General features: G+C 39.2%; 1 protein-coding gene across 6 annotated transcripts in view; it reads right to left on the bottom strand.

Moving 5' to 3' along the window:
• Nucleotides 1-13,496, bottom strand: part of zfhx4 (zinc finger homeobox 4) — a 349,013-nt gene extending 335,517 nt beyond the window's left edge. For 2 of the 6 annotated variants that reach the window (XM_072467526.1, XM_072467525.1), the window contains exon 1: nt 10,167-10,521. The gene's annotated coding sequence lies outside the window, so the exon portion shown is untranslated. Of the gene's footprint in view, nt 1-8,601; nt 8,712-10,166; nt 10,522-12,954; nt 13,117-13,381 lie in introns of those variants that run through there. The other 4 variants (XM_072467522.1, XM_072467521.1, XM_072467520.1 and 1 more) reach the window with 4 other exon arrangements.
• Between the last annotated feature and the right edge of the window lie 2,574 nt (nt 13,497-16,070).

The following is a 16,070-nucleotide window of genomic DNA, read 5'->3' on the forward strand; positions in this document are numbered from 1 at the left end:
AGACCTGTATGACCAACAACACTTGGCAGAGCTTAAAGGTTCCAGCTTTGCAACTTGCTTCATTTCAGCAAAGGGACATCTCTACCCTGCTTTCATACAACTTAAAAACCTACATGTCTGCCCTAACTAAATGTGCGTCCTTTATAATGTGTCAGATAATTGCTGCCATCTCTTCATGCAGAGGGTGTACAAATTGAAAACCTGCTGCTCATGTTCATCTGTCAAAAGAAGCTACCTCCATGTAAAATCTACAACTGCCACAAAGAACAATGGGAAATCCCTTTTAAACTTTAGAGGTTCAGTCAGCCACAGAGACAGTCATGTAAAGACTTTTGTTACTTAAGCGATTCTTTGTTAGTGTTTTTAAACTATATTTTTGTATACCCAAGCAATATTAATATTAAGATATAAAGATTGTGAAATGATTATTGAATTGACATAACTAATAAAAAGACCATGAATACAAGGAAGCCACTAACAGATCAAATAAAGATTTTAGAAGGAGTTTCTTTACACAGAGAGAGTAGTGAAAATGTGGAACTCACTGTCACATGGAGTAGTTGAAGCAAATAGCACAGACTCATTAAAGCAAAGGCTTGCTGCAGACATGATGGAGAAGTTAAAAAGAGATGTTGGAAGCATTGATTAGATTGGGAGAAGACTTCTGCAGAGAATAAGCAGTGGCACAGATGGACTATCACTTCTTTGGAGTTCTTAAGCAGCCAAAACATTAACTCTTGTTTCTCTCTCCACAGATGCTGCCAGATCTACTGCGTTTTTCCAGCACTTTGTGTTTTCATATCACCATAAACCAGTTGGGCCGAATAATCTTTTTCTGCACTGCAGGTTCAAAGCAATTCTCTGCAGCATGTAGCTGTAATATCTCACAAAACCATTTCATACTAATTATTTAAATGCTGTAGATAAAGCATTATATGGTATAAATTAATTTCTATAATCTCATGCAACCTCTTAAAGCTTTCTATGATCTAAGAAAAATATGCACACATTGTATATATTATGTCATATATAAAGTGTGTGTTCTGTGACAGCATTTTTGATCTTACTTTGAGAACTGCTTTGCCCAAAGGTACCTGTAAGACATGCTGTTTTTCCCTGCATTTGCTTTCACCCATCGTTTTCCCTTTTACATTAAGACCATAAGACATAGGAGTGGAAGTAAGGCCATTCGGCCCATCGAGTCCACTCCACCATTCAATCATGGCTGATTTCAACTCCATTTACCCGCTCTCTTTAAACAGATTAAACAGATCATAGATGTCAGCATGCGCACAGCTAATCCCTATTCTTTCCAAGAGGTGCAGATATTTCTGGATCACAGGTGGACATTTCTTAACAGTAACATTGTATGGCTGCAGCAAGCCTCACCTATCTCAGACTTTAAATTGTTTCTATTAAGCAAATAATAAATTGGTACTAAGTGCTCCCATAAAAGCTTATTCTCATTAAAAGGCATACACCGCATGTCAATTGAGGAGGCATTTCTAACTAGAATGCATCTATACTTTAGATGGTCTGGGAGTAACTTGCTTCTTAAAGAAAGGAGTGATTAAATATTTTAAAAACACATAATTCCTATAATTATTGATGTCCTATTGTAGGCTTAATCATGGACACAATTTGAGTCTTATGCAACAGAAGATGGCATTAGTATAGCTATTCATTTTCAACATTATAGCAAAAGTGTTTAGAAATATGTGCATTTCAATTAAGAGAAAAGCTTATCTATAATGATCGCTCTCAATTCTATGACAGCTGATAGCAAGCTAGTTTCAATATGGTAGGTTGCACAACCATTATATATTGTCCATGCAGTCACATACTCCTGCCAAATTCATAATTAAAAAAACAAAAAATACTTTATGGTTGTGTGGTGTTGTTCTGCTTTGTTTATTTCTAACTATATTAGTATGATGTTAAATCCAATTAATTAATATGTTTATTGCTAAATCAAGGAGCCTATTCTGCTTTTTCATTTAGCAGTGTTAGTGTCCTCTTTTTAGTGTTGATTATGTTGTGGCTAAATGTTGCAAAATGGTTTAGAATGATTATCTCTGCTAAAACAAACATAAATCAGACTTCTCATTTTTTTTAAACTGAGTATTTGCCAATATGATTTATGTAGTTCCTTCCACAAGAAAATACAGTATAGTATTGGATGGCCCAGTGGACAGGCTGCAGGATCTTTCCTATAGAAGCTGAGTATATATCAGTATTAGCTGTACATTTCAAGTTTTATCACAGATGAATTCTATTCCTGTCAGTGTAGTAAAATACACTGAATTGCTTTGCATGCCAGCAAAATGTAATTAAAGCATAAGTGAAAAACTTGGCGTATCCAATCTCCTCCTATACTTTAACCAGAGTAATTCCAAAGCTTGTAGATTGTACTTTTTTAGATATGGTGTAGCTAATTTGAAAAAAAAGGAAAGCACCTAACATAGCTAGGTAGCGCGGTAGCATTGTGGTTAGCACAATTGCTTTACAGCTCCAGGGTCCCAGGTTCGATTCCCGGCTTGGGTCACTGTCTGTGCGGAGTCTGCATGTTCTCCACGTGTGTGCGTGGGTTTCCTCCGGGTGCTCCGGTTTCCTCCCACAGTCCAAAGATGTGCAGGTCAGGTGGATTGGCCAAGCTAAATTGCCCTTAGTGTCCAAAATTGCCCTTAGTGTTGGGTGGGGTTACTGGGTTATGGGGATAGGGTGGAAGTGTGGACCTTGGGTAGGGTGCTCTTTCCAAGAGCCGGCGCAGACTCGATGGGCCAAATGGCCTCCTTCTGCACTGTCAATTCTATGATAAGGAAGAGACATCTCGATTGTTGAAAGCTATTTTGTGATTAAAAATAAAACTGAATAATCTTGTCAGAGTGAGTTGCTACGTGAATCAATCCACCTCTTTCACACAGTGGTTTCACTCATACTTTGTAACAACTGCATTTGTACAGTCCATCCAATAGCCTCACTGGATTACTTCAACATCATTACAATTATTATTTTTGTAATTTAGAGTCGTTTAGCTATTCCTCCTCTGTACTACGAGAACACAGGCAAATTGTAACCAGCTACTAACCTGCCTGTCATTCAATTCTGCAGGGACTGGAAATGTGCCAATTACAGCACATGACAGTTTATTAAATGTGTTTAACACAATTATAAAATATGCCAATCTTTAGAGAAACAGAATATAACACATTTTTCTTGGTAAAATAGTCATACGCAAATTAAGTACCAATATACAGTTGCTGTGATTTCAGTTTATGGTATTGCAAGTGCCCTCTAGCTTTTACAGTTTAAGTAATTTCACATTAAAAATTGACAAGACCTTTATTCAAATGACAAGTATGTGCATATAGAAGTTTTGTGAACTGGCAGCAAACAATAGGGGTCAACAGCTGACAGTCTATGTCTACACTCGTCTGGGGCCTGAAACTGTTACTTATTACAACCTAAACCCATGTGAAATCGTTCAAAAGTATACATAGGATAAATAATTATTTAAAGAAGGGATAAATATCTCACTTTATCTTATCAAATATACACCTGTGGTATTTTCACTTTCAGAATGATAATAAAGTAAAGATTCACTTATCACTTTGGCAGCTGTTCACCGATAAAAAAATATTTTCTTCAAATAGTATTTCCAACAAAGTTTTAATCACAGTTAAAACAAACTAAATACAGCATAATAAAATGGCGATTTTTTTCCCCCACAATGAAATTTATTTGTCAATGTTATATATCTATAGAACACTGCTTCTAACTTTTATTGGGGGAAAATCTTTACCAAAAGAAAATAATTGAACATCCTTGACACTGGTGGTCAATATTTGGTTTGTGACATGCCTGTTCTTCTAGCTCTCCTGTATACAAACCTTTTTTAACAGCCCCAAGCTGCACCATTATCATACATATTACTTCACAAGAGGAGAGAATCCAAGGGAATTCCATAAAGCTGCTGAAATATGAGACTATGCTTGTTTTCTCAAGTCTTGGACAAATACATCTTTAGAGTGAGCTGAGCATTTGGAGGGAAGGGGGAGGGGGTTGGGGGGGGGGGGGGGGGGCGGGGAGGAAGAAGAGCCTGCATTTTCATCTTCCTTTCATCTTAGTCATTCAGTCAACCATTCAGCCTGCCATTCAACAGTACTTTTCATTATGCAAAAAAATGCGAATCCTTTTCCGATGCTTTCACACTTGTATAAACCTCCATTTCTCCAACTGAAAAGCAATTATATCAGTTTACGTTTCTGTCAAAAAACAGGATTAATTCTGGAACAGCAGAATCTCTTTTTTCATATTCTGTTATCGGAACCGAGAGAGATTATTAGTGAAGGTATTTCCACAATGCAAAGCTACACTTGCTTTTAGGCTGTGATTTAATTGGCCAAAGAAAAACAGCTTTAGTTACTGCGGAAACCCTTTTCAGCAACAGAACTGACCTTTCCTTGCTAAGGTCTGAATAGAATGAACCTGAAACTGGTCTATTAATCAGAAACAAATTATGAAAGAATGTAGCTGGACTGTTTGACACTGTGCTGTCTTAGGACACTCAGTAAAAGCTAAGTAACAATGTCCTCTTCATGGGTAATGAAGAACCATGACAAATGAGACAGAGAAACTATTCGTTTGCATATGCAAATTCCTATACAAAGGAAACATGTACAAACAAGTGTCGTTGTAAGGTAGATTAGGCAAACAAGGCTTTCTTTTAAGTCACTCCGCAGCCCTGAACATTAGTCAGCACAATTAACCCAGTTACCATGGTGACTAATGAAATTTTACCATGGTATGAGTTAAATTAGAAAGCTAGTTATGTGTTTCCTCTACTCAGCTCAAAATTCATTATTTTCTCCAGGACAATAATGCAATTGTGCTCGACTGATCTCTGCCAGCTCAACAAGCCTCTAAATTGACAATTTGCATATGTTAATATAATTAAGTACTAATTACATGAAAGTTGTACATATTCGCATGAACTTTCCCTGGGTGCTGTTTAACTTGAACTCCATTCAAGTTTTTAACCCTAAAAGAGATTCTAACCAGGAAAGAAATGTTGTGTTACACAGCCCTGAGGCTCAAACAGAAGGGCCCTACACATAATACATTAATCCTACTGCTAGTTTCTTATCTTTCCACCCACAAAAGTTGTTGATATTGTGGGTATGTGAACTCTACCAAGCATTTCTGACTTCAAATCACAGCTTCAGTTCTGTCAACTAATGTAGCACAATAATTAACTCACACCAATTACTCACAGCACAATGATTCAACCAGTCACATTTCCATTTGTGGATTGTACAATACAAAATAACGCCCCCCACAAAAAAAATCATTGGAAAACTCATACATAGTTATATAAAATATCTGTTTTTTATGCTATTATTGGCATCAGCTAGCTGTATATGGAAATACTTGTGCTGTTGATGAGGATGAAAAAATCCCCATGAAGAGTTTTTTATATTGAATCTATGGGACAAAGTAAATTTAAAGTCACACATTCACAATAGCAGCACATGTGAAATAAATATAACTTTTCAAAGCGAAAGGGAAAGGAATTTTTGGCAAAATAGACAGCTTGCATGGATTAAGGAGCCTTTGTCCTTTCTCATATGCATTTCTTTTCGCAGACTAAATTGACCGAGTCTGCTCCACATTTTTAGGAAGGAACATTTTACACTGAATGGAAAACATGTTCTGCAGTGTATGAAAATTGTTGCAGCTGCATCTGAACTTCATCCAGATGGTTATAATCGTAAAAATAACCTCGCTTTTACTATTTTCCCACATTCTGATATAAAACCTTGACTGCATGTTTCCTTTCGATTGTGTGGCTCAAATAGAGAGGAGAGTGGGAGGGAGGAGAAAAGAGAGAGAGAGAGAGACACACACACACTTGAAATTGACACTGATTCCTGATTTGAGCCCTAACACATTCAGCAATGGCAGTGGGAATACGACTACTTCAGTGAAACAGTAACAATTTTCCAATACCAGTGTACATCCTGTGAACTGCAATGAAGAAAGGGTCTCCTCAGATTTACACACAAGTACATACACACAGACCACATCTACAAAATCATGTACAATAAATATAATGGAGTTTTTAGGTTAAAATCTGAAATATGTGTATTTTTTTAAATTTTGGCTTCAGTTTTGTTATTTTAGATAGTTATTGCATGTAACACTCTGGACTGGTAAATAATGCCTGACTCAAGAGTCTTTAAGAATTTTAATTGCCGCAGGGTAACATGTTTGTTTAAAAACTATCTTGATCCCAAAGTTACATGTTAACCTATGTTTTTGCCTTTACAAAACTTTTCTTCACTAACGCTAACACCAGCAATTGCTGACTGCTTCAATATGTGGAAAAAATGTTTTAAAATTGACAGCACTGTCACCTGACATGACAGTAGCCTTGATATGTTGCGAGCTTTTACCTGCCAATAAACCATCACCAAATCTTCACTTGGTGATGGAAATATTAAAGCCCAGCCCCACTAAATATATTCATGCTATTTATAGATCTGACAAATAATAGTGACGAGCAGATATACTGCTAAGCTAACTCTTAATAAGTTTGATGGCGTCACTTGCACGTCAGCAGCAAATTCCTGGTGAGAATTTACACAAACATAAAAATGGATTTTGAGTGGGAAATCTAAGTGAAAATATTGAAGTGAAGAATACATCACTTCGAAGCAAACAAAGTAGCGTGTGGCAACCAATTATGCTGCTGGTGATTGAATTTAAAATGTTTATGTCAGGGCAGTTAACTTTTGTTGTCAGTCGTTTTTTTAAACGTTACCCCACTGTGCAGGATTGTATCTTAAAATCTGTTGAAAATTGTTTTGAGTCATCAACAAACAATTTGTCTTCCACTATTAAAATCAAAGTATAATTATTTACTCCTAACATAGTGACAATTGATTAACATAATATTTTAGGTAGTAACCAATATTATGAACCTCAGGCCTCTATCTTATCACATGTCAAATTCACAACAGGGCCACATATTAATGGAGATTGCCAGATTCCTTGGGATACCTTCCGTGTTCCAAGCTATGGAAAAGAAAGAGAAAGGGGGAAAAGGCCACAAAAAAAATGTTCTGCAGTGAAGGATTTTAAATCACTAAGCCTCTTCTAATAGACTTGAGACTTATTGAGGTAGAAACCATAAAAAATGAAGAAGGGAAATTTAATCCCTGAAATATTGATTTGCACATTAATATCATATAGGGTGAGGGCAATTTGGCTTCATGGAAATGACACATTGTCGACCCTCGGTGAAGTCAGAACCAATCTTACAGCTGAACATGTCTGAATCTCAAGAGTTATTAAGGGCTTTCCTTCTTGCCTTTATGAGTTTTCCTCTGCCTACCAATTCCATGTTAAATGTATTATCTTTAAGAAATAATTGTAAAACCTCAGGGGTTTTTCCAGTTAATGGAAGGGAGGCTAAACCACATCAGATTCTGAAATGCAACATTAAACCCTTGCAATCAACAAAGCCACCTCAGTTCTGCTTCCATCCAGTGCAGGCTATAATATTGTTATTGTGGATAATCTAATTTCACTGTGTAAGTTTTAGCTTATGGTTAAAGTGCCAAGAGAATATTACAGAATATATGAACTGATTCACCCAGCCCCTCTTATTTGATTAGCCATTTTGCAACATCAGGTTTTTAAAGAATATCAATACAAAATTAAAGGAAATGATTGCATAAAAACACGTTTCTTGCACCATTTTTAAAAACGCTTAACTGCACAATCTGAGCGGATAAGGTTCTAATTTAATTGTGGATGGAACATGGCAAACGTCAATGAGAGTACTGCATGATAATAATCTATACAAATCTCATTCTTAATCATTTCAAACTGAACAACGTTTAATAAGTTAACCTACTGTATTTACAACTATTGTTACAGCCTCAAATATTTTATTAGGGCCATTGACTAAATAATATTAGGACCAACAAAAAGGTTATTATTGTGTCGACCAAAGTGCTTCTCTTGGATACAGCGAATGTAAAATGTTAGCATTTGGCACCGCTCGATTACTGAAGTATAACCCGGGTGTCGTTCTCCCAGAGAAAAAAGGTGGAAGACAAAAACCATTGTCACTAAATACCTCTGTCGCTAAATGTGTCCCTGTGTTCATAGACATAATCCATGTGTGTTTATATAGATATGTATTTACAGCCACTGCAAAGGTCTTTGGATGTATCTTTCAGAAGTACATTAAATATTATATCGCAAGTCAACTCGCCCGTCTAAGCCGCATTGTATGTATTTTGTTTTCTTTTGGACCTTTGTAGATAGGATGTAAAAAAAGTGAAAGTATTTATTTCTGATGGTGACGGTTTTAGACAATTGAGTCCTTTCGTATCCAAAATGGGAAAACACAATCTCCGGGAACTTGGAAATGAATGGTTTTCACGCGACGTTCCCATGCCTTTTTCTGAATCTTAACTATTTTTAACCCAAGGTTTGGTGTCGGATATCTGGAGGTTGGTGTCGGATATCTGGAGGTTTGTGTCGACAGTTGCTGCTGCAGTGATGAAGGGGAGAGAGTGCGTTACATACCCAGCCTTTGCTCTGAGTTTAAACGATCGATCCCCGTGTCACTGTCGTGTCCCAATCGCAGAAGTCTGCCCCCGAACGAAAAGGCAGGGCTACTATATACAAGCTTCAATAATAATCAAAAATACAGAACACAGCGGAATTAGGGCGACGCGAGTTGAGGCGCGGATATGGCTGTCTGGAGCTCCGTGTGGTGTTAGGAAAGACAGGGAGACACGGGGATGAGTCGGAACGGATAATAATGTGCGATACGAATTGGGGGCGAAGAGTTTTAGCTCGGCTTTTGGCAGAAAGAGCAACGGTTGCTTATGGAAGCAAACACACACACACATATATAGAGCAAGAGACTGGAGACACAGACAGGCACACAGAGACTGGACACACACGGAGAGAAAGAGACTGGACATATACACACATAGAGCAAGAGACTGGACACATACATAGAGCAAGAGACTGGACACACACCGACACATCGAGCAAGGACTAGACACACACATACACACACATAGAGCCAGAGACTGGACACACACACAGAGCAAGAGACTGGAGACACACACAGACAGCAAGAGACTGAACACTCATAGAGCCAGAGACTGGACACACACACAGGTTCATCCAGAGACCAGGGGAGCGTGTCTGCCTTCAAGTTCATCATCATCACCATGAGGTCTGATCACCCTGGGAGCATCACCCTGCAATAAACACACAACCTGCTGCTGCCGCTTGCCTTCTTGCCCAGGCTGATGTATGAGTTTGCACTCCGGCCGAGCTCGCTGCCTGCTCCCTCAGCCTTCCAGCAGCTCGGCCCCACACACTGCCAGGTAAAAAAAAACAGCAACAAAAGAAGACAGCGAACTAAATGGTGTTTAAAGTTGGGGCTCGGATCCTCGCGAAAAGAATGTTAAAAACGAGAAGGATTATTTTAGTAAAGTGAGGGGGGAGGGGGGCACTAAAGGTCGGAGATAGCCTTTGGTTTTATGAAAAAAAAGGCAACTTTTTGGTACAAAGAAATTGTTTTTTAAAAATCTAACTGGATGGTTGTTAGAATTGCAACTGGGAGTCGCCTTTCATTGGAAAGAGGGCAGGAGGAAAGTGAACAGTTTCAGCGCTGGAAGACAGAAAAGTGCGGGCGCTTGGAGAGCGTCGCTAGCTTCCCCCTTTCTGTGTCTGTGTGTGTGTGTGTCTCTCCGAGCAGAAACTCCTCCATCTGAGACCCCCAAAAGAATGAGCAAGTTGTGCCTGCAAGTATTTTCACTGGGAGGCGAGGCAATCTGACAGCTCGATCTCTCCCTGATGTGTATCTACATGTCCTAAAAGTCACACGATCGCTCTCCTGTAAACACCAGGTACCCGATCTCTCCAGGAAAAAAAGAAGAAAAAAAAAACCTCCTCGAAGTCAACCGCGTTGAGAGACAGACCTGTTTTCCTCTTTTTTTGCCCCCTTTTAAAAATGTTTTTGGCGAGAGAAAGAAAGAAAATCCAGTCACGAGAAAGAGTGCGAATCGATAACGCAGCTCATTGTGCCACCGAGATAATACTGGCTTACCGCTTAATAAAGTGCAACTTACTATTTTCCCTCGCAGCCGCCTCTTCTTCTTTATTTTTTTTGTTATAATGACATTAATTATTGTCACATCCACTGGCCGCCCCCCCCTCCCCCCCCCCCTCACGATTGGTTTTTTTTGAGGGGAAAAAAAAAGAAAAAAAAAAGATCCCTGGCCAACAGGCGCGCGGACGTGAAGCGGTCCTTTGGGCCCGGCTGTGTGAGCACTCTCTCGCCGGCTTGCGACCGCAAACGGAAAAGGGAAACTGGAAATGAAAATCCGATATATCTTTATTCTGCTAATTATTTTGCCCTGTAAAAAATGGCTGATTAAGTTGAGTGCGCATGTGTCTTCATTACCGATGCACGACGGGAAGGTGTAATTAGTGAGGTGATCAACATTCAAAAGATTGGACTTGACGCTTTGAAGTTGAAGCCACGGTGGCCGCTAATGGAGAAGGTCCCAAGGCTGACCCAGAGCAGCGCCTCAGACACACAGCCAGTCAGAGAGAGGAGGAGGGGGGGGGGGGGGGGGGGGGGAGGGAGAGAGAGAGACGCACACAGGGACACAGATACCCAAACACACCCAGGACAACACAGCTCTCACTCTCATATCTCTGCACAAAGACACACACACACACATTAGGAGCATTAACAATCTACCTCTGATTTAACACGGGAGAGAGAGAGGGAGAAACAGCACTGGAGCGATAATCACAGACACATAGGGACACAGATACCCAAACACACTCAGGACAACACAACTCTCACTCTCATATCTCTACACAAAGACGCACACATTAGGGGCTTTAACAATCTACCTCTGATTTAACACAAGAGAGAGAGCGAAACAGTACTGCAGCGATAAACACACACACACACAGGGACATAGATACCCAAACACACCCAGGACAAGACAGCTCTCACGTTCATATCTCTACACAAAGACACACACACACACACACACATTAGGGGCTTTAACAATCTACCTCTGATTTAACACAAGAGAGAGAGAGAAACAGCACTGGAGCGATGAACACACACCGGGAGACAGACTCCAGAAAGCGGATTTACCAAAACGAAACAACAACAAAAAAAGTCACATCACATACAAAGGTCTCCGTCCGACCTCTGGAAGGATCCGGACTGTATACAGCGTGGAGTCAGTTTTTTTTGTTAAAAGTATGTGTCCCCCTGCGTGTAACCGCTGTGTAGATATAATTAGACGCGTTTTAGCAAGTTGGAAGTAAGGCGAAAAGTCATCAACTCGCAACAAAAAGAAATTCGAGCTTCTTGCCTAAAAACGGGAGCTCCCTCCCCCCCCCCCGCAACGCCCCCCCCCCCCCCCCCCGCGCGACCAAATGAATCATTTTTCAGAAAAAATGTGTCGAAAATAATTCGTGTCGGGCGATCTGAAATAATAGTTTCGCTGTTTTTATAGAATCAGGTCATTCAAATCAAAAACTTTAAAAAAAATACGAGGGCAAATAAACACGAGAGCCGAATAAGGTTAAAAAAAAAATCAAAAAGTCAGCCTTGTCGCTTTCACGCTAATCGCTTCTTTTCAATGAAACACTACCTATATTGATTGTGTTGATATCTGATCTACTGACGTGACTTTGCAACAGGAATCTAAATGACAATTTCCCTCTATTTTAATGTTTGTGTCTATAACCCTGATTGTATTTAAACTGAAATAACGCGTGGCTGTCGCAGGGGCTGATTTTGTTTCAGATAGGTCTTAACAGCTGTGGCAAACCCTACCTTTTATTTTGTTCTCCTCTGTCCCTCACCCTTAATAGTCGCTATCGAATAAGACACTAAGGATGTTAATCGTTATGAGAGAATCAGGAGATCTCCACTTATCTGGGGGAAAATCGAAGGCACTTTATTCAGAGTTGGGTTAGAGGATATGATAAGGCTGGGTGAGAGAGTACAAGTGTGGTGCCACATGTTTCTGTGTCCATTTCTCTCGCATTCTATTCCTCTCTTCCATGTTGCTATGTCGTGAGAAGTCTCTATCAGGGTCTCTGTGTACGGTGGCCGCCAGTAGCCCTCAATTCGCCTTCTTGATCTCTCCCCTTGTCTATCACATCGTCTCTCTCTCGGTGAGACTCTCTGATCGCTCCACACCAACCCATCAGCAATGCTTAAATGTTAGGGACCCGAGCCCCAGACACCTCGATAACCCTCACTTCCCCCGGGGGGCTATTTGCCAAAGGCGCCGTGATTACTATTGGGTTTTTTTTTTGGGGGGGGGACCTCTCAGTATCTTGTTCAAAATACGCTAACAAACCGTACGTTGCTGATCAGCGATGGACAACACACAAAACAATCTTCTTACACTTGGTAGATAAAGTTAAGAATTTTGTACCGAACCAAAACGATTTTCCATTTCAATGATAAATACATATTGATCGGCTTGAACTTCCAACAACAAACTTATCTAGCCTTTAAGTTACAGTTCAACCTGCTACACTTTGTTGTTCTAATGAAACAAAAACGGGAGAAAAACGTGACCCAGGAACAAAACTTTTGCAATAAGAAATACTTTGATGAATGCAATAATGGTTATTCTACATTAGATGTTTTACTTTTCAAATCCTTTTAAATCTCAACCATTTTCGCTGGCTAAAACGCGCTTATTAAATTTCACCACATTATCGCCCACGATTAAAATCTTTAACTCAGTTGGAAAAGAGCGCATGCTTCTCAGTTATTTAAAATATATCTACACAAAGTGTTAGACAGTTATTTCAGGATTCGATTTAGATACAAATTGTAACAAGTTAAAAAGTAGTTCGTGCATTTACCTGTATTTCATCTCCAGCTCTATCAATCCTTTATTCTATAGATCTTTGTAATTTGATTTTAAGGATTTATTTTGCACACAATGTGGCAGATCTTTTTTTCTCTCTCTCTGTTGACGGGAAATGTATACGATGAACACGCCTGGCGCCCTCTGGGGCTTAAAAGGTCATCACTTTGACAGCAGGCTGACCATCATCTCCTCCCGGGTTCAGCCTATTGTTTATAAACACAGAAATATATACACCATTTCCTATCACTTAACAACAGAATTTTCACTTTCTATCCTGGATAAGTCAGACCGTTCAACACGCAAGACGCGCAATAATGAACACTCGATAATGTAAGATTATCAAACCACACATTGTTCAACTTTTGCTAGAAGCATAGACAACACCAGGTCATTTGAAGGAAAAAAGTATTTTTTTTTACCTCAGGAATTTTATCGATCACCTCTTTCCTGGACACACTCATTTAAAACGAACTAAAAACGTTTGCAAAAACCCACGGATTTAAAAGGTTGTCATCCCCAAAGTGTCCAGCGCAGCAGGCCCAGTAGAAAAATGTGATAAATAAATTCGAGACTGAGCGCTGCCTCTCTCAATGCGGACATATCTGAGTTTAATTTAATATTCCGCAATCATATTTTATAACGCAAATAATTCACGCCTATATTTCCAGCGGATTCTGCATGGGACCAAAGGATTGCACTTAACCGCAGATAATTCCACAGCAGATATAAATTAGTACATTGATCATTCTACTTTTAATATCACTATATTTTTGGTTATCGCTGTGAAGTATTCTAAGCATGTTAATACCTCAGCCCATGCTTTACATTTTCTGAGCTCTGGAAAGAAAACAAATTAAATTCTCACACTACCAAATCGTTAAATAATTTATAATCGAGTAATATGGACTAGATGTACCCTATGTAAAACACTACCGTTAGCCCATTGATCTAGTCTTGGATCGATTCGATAAACGGAAATCTATCAAAGCGCTTAAATGTGACATATCATTTACAATCAAACATTTACTCCCACAACGAAAAAAGGGTTATTTCATGTGAAAAAGAAACATATTATACTTGACTTAGTCTATTGATCATGAGAGTATAATTAACTTGTGTCCATCATAAACTTCGCAATTAAAGCATGTATTTACGATCTGGTTTTGAACAAATATACCTATTTAAATGTTTCACATCCCAATGTTTCAAATGTCTGATTTTTACAGGTCTGGCATCCTTAAAAAGCTTCAAAATTAAACATAAATAAACGATCCATTTCGCATTGTGTGCGGAAACAATGCACTGTTTCACCCCTGTTTCGTTTGTGCGTTTTTTTATGAGAAGGATTCACAATTGAATGGCAACCTCTTCTAAACACTGCATAGTTTAATTTGTACACTGGTTTAATTGGTATAATTTTTTAAAAAAAACTATTGCCACGACATTTTAGTACCTCGGATTCTATAAGAGTGAGAACACTCACTATAAACATCTTTGAACAATGTCCTGTGATGAAATGGAAACATATAACAGATGTATATTTGCGGTGTTCGGTCATACTAATCCCTGCTTTGCCCAGGTCAACCCAACACTATTGTTTCAGATCTCCATTTTTTCTTCAAAAAATTCCACTAAATGGCGACTATCAAATTCTGACAATGTAAATTCGAACTGTTGCTGTACAATCGTTATTTTTATTTGTTAAAGAAAATCGATGAAATTGCCTCTAAAGTACTTAGTGAGGCGTGTTTGTACCGACTAGGGGAGAATACTAAATACAGTGGTTGGTCGATGAAAATTGAGTGGTTAGGAAATGTTTAAGTACACGCTCCTTAACGCTTGACTTGGTGACTGAAATGCTGCCGCTCTGATCTTTCACACTCTTCCTCTTTTCCTTTTTCCTACTCTTTTGTGTGTGTGTGTGTGTGTGTGTTTTACCAGCAGCCTCCCTTTTTATCCACCTCCTCACTTCCTTGATCCTGAAACTCTGTTCTGATCTCTTTCATATTCTTCTTTCCTTCTCCCGGACTCTCTTCATTATATTCGTTTCCAGAGACTTCCCTTTCACCTTTCAAAAAATATTTTAGCTATCAAGATTCCCCCCCCCCCCCCCCCCTCTGCCACGCTCCCATCTCCTCCAGGTTTTACTCTCAGTGAGCCCACAATTAGACCGTGACGCTATATTCCGTTCATTTCGCCCTCTCTTGCTATTCTCACTGGCTTGTCGTTATTTTATTCATGTTCACCCCCCAAAAAAAAAAACTTCGCATTTTATTTTAATTTTCTTTCCCCACTTTAGACCATAATATCGCCTCAATTTCCTCTTTTCAGTTTTCCTCTTTTATGGATCTGTTACTTCCCTTTGATGTTTCCCTCAACTTTCTATTCTTCCTAATTCCTCACCCTCTGTCCCCCCCCCCCCCCCCATTTCTTTTTCTCCTTCACTTCCTCTTTATTCATTTTCTCCTTTTCCATTCTTGTCCTTCCTCTCTCCTTCCACCCAGAATATCATTGGTTCCTAACACTGAAGACTCCAATTTCTTCCGGATCATAGTTTCAATCACCCTTTGTGTGCCTTCCCTGTATTTTCCCCTCATTTTCTCACATATCCTCTTTGAATTTCTTCTCTGTTTTCTCGCTTCCTTTCTCAGTATTTTCTCAGCCTTTTCACCCTGCCCCTGTATATCGATCATTTAACCATTCCCTTCATTCTTCCCGGGCTTCTCGTTTTATCTTTCAGTGCATGATTCGAGTTTCTCTTGACATTTACACATTTCCTGCTCTTTCTTTCCATTTCCACTTTCTGCTTCTCCCCTATTTTCTCATCTTCTGCATCAGTCTCTCTGATACTTTATCTTCTCCCTGAGCATTTTGTCACCCAGTTTTCTCTCCCCATTTACGCTATGCATTGTAATTCCATTTTCTCATTCCCACTTTCACCTGTAATTTCTCACCTGCTCTCTGTGCCTCTACATTTTCTCTTCCTTTCTTTCCCCTGCCTCATGCTGCATTTCCCATTTTCTCAAAATTTCAAATGCACTTCTAACATTTGCCACCCAAATGTGAACTTCCACTTTCTCTTTCACTGCCCTTTTTCTCTTTCTCCAT

The sequence above is a fragment of the Scyliorhinus torazame genome, chromosome 11 (genome assembly GCF_047496885.1).
Source record: "Scyliorhinus torazame isolate Kashiwa2021f chromosome 11, sScyTor2.1, whole genome shotgun sequence".
Lineage (NCBI taxonomy): Eukaryota > Metazoa > Chordata > Chondrichthyes > Carcharhiniformes > Scyliorhinidae > Scyliorhinus > Scyliorhinus torazame.